This window comes from Pteropus vampyrus, unplaced genomic scaffold (assembly GCF_000151845.1).
Source record: "Pteropus vampyrus isolate Shadow unplaced genomic scaffold, Pvam_2.0 Scaffold98, whole genome shotgun sequence".
Taxonomy (NCBI): Eukaryota; Metazoa; Chordata; class Mammalia; order Chiroptera; family Pteropodidae; genus Pteropus; species Pteropus vampyrus.
In genome coordinates, this window is record NW_011888879.1 from 5,495,003 (window position 1) to 5,499,917 (window position 4,915).

At 37.3% G+C, this 4,915-nt stretch overlaps 1 protein-coding gene across 1 annotated transcript in view; it reads left to right on the top strand.

The window, feature by feature from the left end:
• Window positions 1-4,525: 4,525 nt before the first annotated feature.
• Window positions 4,526-4,915, top strand: part of COLGALT2 (collagen beta(1-O)galactosyltransferase 2) — an 83,943-nt gene continuing 83,553 nt past the window's right edge. The window contains exon 1 of the mRNA XM_011364574.2: window positions 4,526-4,839. The gene's annotated coding sequence lies outside the window, so the exon portion shown is untranslated. The remainder of the gene's footprint in view (window positions 4,840-4,915) is intronic.

Genomic DNA, 4,915 nt, shown 5'->3' on the forward strand with positions numbered 1-4,915 from the left:
TTAGGGATTTTCTTAATGCCTGATAAGCTGATTCTGAAATGTGGGTATAAAGGGCCGAAAATAACCAAGATTCTTCCAATGAACAAACCAAGGAAACTTATTATAAAGATCAATAATTAAGAGTATGTGGCATTAGTACAGAGATGGATGAATAAACCAATGGAACCAAACATAGTCATATGAATTTGGGCAGAAATGACATTGCAGTTGACACAATGAATTTTGCATATATACACACACATACACACACATATGTATATTTATATAAAAAGAAATTAGATTCCTAATTGCACCATAAACAAAATCAATTCCAGATAAATTAAAGGCTAAAAATAAAATGCAAACATGTAAGATTTTAGGAGAAAATATAAAAGAATATTTTATGACCCCAAGATAGAGAAGAATTTCCTAAACAAAACACAAAAAGCACTGATTGTATGAAAAGAGTTTGATAAATTTGACTATATTTCAATTAAGCATTTCTAACACAAAGATAGCAGGGATGGAGGGGCATAGACTTGGAGAAGGCATCTGTAAGACATAATTAAAAGAAAAGATTCACATCCAGAATATATGCAGAACTCCTAAAAATCAATTAGGAAATAAGACAAAACACTAAGGAAATAAATGGAAATAAATAAGGAAAAAAAAAGACATAAACGGTCAGCAAACATGATTGGTGCTCAGCTACATTGATAGAGTGAGGAAAGGTAAATTGAGACAAGCAGATACTATAATATACCCATGAAATTGGCAACAACAGCCCAAGAGTTGGCTGAAAAGTAAAGAAGAGAAAAGATGCACAAATTCTATTATTCAGCGATTCTATTCCCAGGTTCATAGTCCAGAGCAATATTTCTCAAATGGAGGGCGAGAATCCATCAGTGCTTGTAAAATAAATTGAATGCTTTTGTGCCCGTTTTTAAAAAATGAATTTTTAAAATAGAATAGAAAATATCAGTGTGCATTGCATATGGTTACAATAACTGTTACAAGTATTGCCTCATGAAAATTTTGTTTGTTACATAGCTAGAAATACCAAATGTATTTCTAACTGAGGGTTATGGTAAAAAAAAAAAAAATCACCTGTGTACCAAGAAACACATACAAGAATATTTATGGAAGTGTTGGTTGTAATTAAAAATAAAAAATAAAAAATAAACTAAGACAAGCCAAATATCTATTAACGATAGAATAGATAAATCCATTGTTGTATAGTCATTCCAAGTATTACTACATGAAAATAATGAACTACAGCTTCAATGAACAACTTAGATGAATCTCAAAAAAACCTAATGCATGGTCCAAAATAATAGTCACAGAATATATAAAATATGATTACATTAACATTAAAATTAAATACAGCTTGCACATGGATGTTCACAGCAGCAATATTCATAACAGCTCAAAACTGCAAACAACCTAAATGTCTATCATTTGATAAATGCATAAATAAGTGTGGTATGTCCATACAATAGAATATTCTTCAACAATGAAAAGGAATAAAGTGTGGATACATGCTACATGGGTGAAGCTTGAAAACATTATGCTAAGGGATCAAAAGCAGTCACAAAGGATCACATATTGGGTAATACCGTTATATGAAGTATCTACTATAGGCAAATCTATAGAGACAGAATAGATTAGTGGTTTTCTATGGCTAGAGTTGGGAGGGAATGAGGATTGACTACTAACAAATATGGGATTTCTTTTGGAGGTGATGAAAATGTTCTAAAATTGAATATGGTGATGCTGCACGACTGTAAATATAATAAAAGCTATCGAATTGCATACTTTAAGTAGGTAAATTGTATGGTATGTGACAAAAAAATCTAATATAGGTTACACTGACACATATTTTAGAGGTGTATAGTCAGTTATCCAGAGAAACAGAACCAATAGGATGTGCATATATGTGGGGTGGGGGGTGGAGGAAGGGAGGAGAGAGAGAGAGAGAGAGAAGATGGAGAGGCAGAGAAAGATCAAGACTGATTTATTTTAAGTAATTGGCTAGAAAGATCAAGACTGATTTATTTTAAGTAATTGGCTAGCGTAATTGTAAGGGCTGGCAAATCCAAAATATGCAAGGAAGGCTGGCAGGCTGGAGACCCAGAGAGAAGTTAATGTTTCAGTCTTTAGTCTGAAGGCAGTCCGGAGGCAGAATTCTTTCCTTCCTGGGGGAATCTCAGTCTTTTCTCTTAAGGCCTTCAACTGATTGAACAAGGCCCACCACACAATGAAAGATAATCTGTTTTTCTCAGAGACTACTGATTTAAATGTTAATCACATCCAGAAATACTCACAGCAACGTCTAGACTGGTTTGACCTAAAAACTGGGCGCCCTAGCTTGGCTAAGTTGACATATAAATTTACCATAACAGGAAGGAACATTCTAAATAAAATTAAGATACTGATTAATACAAAATTCAGCCTAGTGCTTATCTCTGGGGAATAGAGCAGAGTATTGTGACAGGAAGGGACAAATAGAAGTCCTCTAAGTGAATGGTCATGTTCTTTTTCTCAAGGTGAGTGCTGGGTATATGGACATTCATTTTATTAGTAGTATTTAAACTATATATTCACATATATTCCATGTTTATAAATACTTTATATTAAAATTTTTCTAAAGTTAGAGTACTAAGAGATAATAAGTTGGCTATTTCTTTATGTAAACAGCTGCATATATGCAGTCTTAAATAATACTTGCTTTGTAGATATGAAAAGACATCAAAAGCAATTCAGGGTACCCAAAATATCCCATCTCTTTCTCTAGATATTTATTCAATACTTGCTATCAACATGAGTGTTGAGTCTCATTAATGAGGAATGAGTACAAACTCATATTGAAAATACCCAAACTGAAAATGCCAGATTAAAAGTATCTCTAAATGTTAACAATGGTTGTCGTGGGATAGTGGTTTTGATGTGTTTTTCTTTTCTTTCTTTCTTTCTTCACTTTCAATATATTTTTTATCCTATAGTAAAATAGACTTTAATAAATCATTGAATTTGGAGACTTTGGCATAGAAGGACTAATCGTACTTAGCTTGTTTTAAATGTCCCCCTCTTCCTTTCCTCCTTCCCTCAATTCCTACCTCCTTCCGTCTCCCTTCCCTCCTTCCTTCTTTCCTCCCTTCCCTGTCCTGTCCCAATGTCAAAATTTTGTCTACGCTGTGGCCTGCATTCAGGAACTATATAATAGTTACTACAGAAAAATGTTTTTTAATTTCAAACAAATGTATACAAATTTACAATATACTCCCGTGCATTTTAAGAAGACTTAAATGGTATTCGCTCATTCATTCCAACGTTTACTCAGTGTTGACTCTGTGCCAAGACACAGGTGCTGGAAATAATTACGATGTATTTTATAAACAAATAAGTATAGTAAATTGGTATGGGTTATGGCATTATGGTGGAAAAGGAAAATAAGGAAGAGAGCGGAGACAGTTAGGAAATGCCTTATCAAAGGAATGTCTTTGAACCGAGTATTGAAAAATGAGCAGGCAAAGGACCGTGGGCAGAAGGGGATGGAGAGGTTGGAATTTCAGGTAGATGGACTCACAGGAGCAAAATGGATTCAGGTCAGAGTTAGAGGAAACACAAAATTAAAAAAATAATAATAAGGATAAGAGAGGACTGATTAAGTTTTTAGTTTGAGGGAAGGAGCTGACAGAGAGGGACCAGTTGGAGATTCAGTAGAGAGATGATGGAGAGAAAAGTCAGGGATTAGAAGGGAGGGGACAGAATTGAAGGCTCTGCCACAAACTGGCGCCAGCAAGTCAGGAGTGCCATTGGTAGAGATGTTAGTTAGAGGTAGGGTTGTTGAGGAAGTTCAGTAAAGAAGGTGGATTCTGCAGAGGGAGTGAGAGGTTGGAAGGAGAATGGTGAAGACTTCTAATACTTGCAGAGAAAGATGGACAAAGCTAGTGGAAAGACTATGGGACAGGACCAAGGGAGACAAGGGGTAGGAGGTCATGAGTGTGCATTGGTACCGAACCACCGTTCACACGGATCGATCAAAGCCTACGCCATGCCACAAAGAAGGAAATCCAGATTTTATCACTGCTTCCGTATGTTATCCTCAAGGGTAAATATCCTTTAGCAGTGTATCTAGCGATTTCATTTAAGGGCTAGTTGTGTTCTTCCTACTTCTTTTTCCTTATATCTCTTGACCAACACGTATGGATTTTCCCTTTCTTTGTTAGTTTAGGTCACCAGGGAAGTAGAAAACAATTTAAGCGAACCTCCTCTTTTACATGTCATCCTGTCAGGAAGCTCAGGACCCCTGTTGGCAGGTACAGTGTCCCACGAGGGGGCTTTTCTTTAATTTCAGGCGTTCGATCAGGCTCAAAAATTCTCCAAGTCTTCAAACTTGATGTAATCCAAGGTCTACTCTGTCAAGAATGAACTTCAAGAGAAATTGAGTGTATACGTAAATGTAAACATTCGCCTTTGTGGAAGTTCTTTTTTTTTTTTTTTTTAAGTGTTTATCATAATAATGAATAGTTGGGTGACTTTCCAGTTTAGAGCTCTACCCGTTTAGTCAATAGGTGCATTATGAAAAACTGAATTCATTGCATCACTGTGAAGGACTTTAGACTGCGGTCTGCAAAAGCAGAATAAATTTTCTTGGAGTTGTACCGTTATGTACACACGCAGACACTCACACGCCCATTGGCAGACACGGCCACACCTCACAGCTCTGGGGGAAGCCACAGACCTCAGCTGTACAAGCTCAGCCTGGACTGGAGGAACTTTCCGCAGGTCTCAGGACAAACAGCCCCACAGCCCCGACTGCCTGCGAGCCTGAGCCCGGGCGAGCGCTGGCGGCTGCAGGTACGCGGTGCGGCCCCGCGTCAGGGCCTGGGCGGTGCAGCGGCGGCGGGAGGGTCCCGGGCTGCAGAGGTCCGAG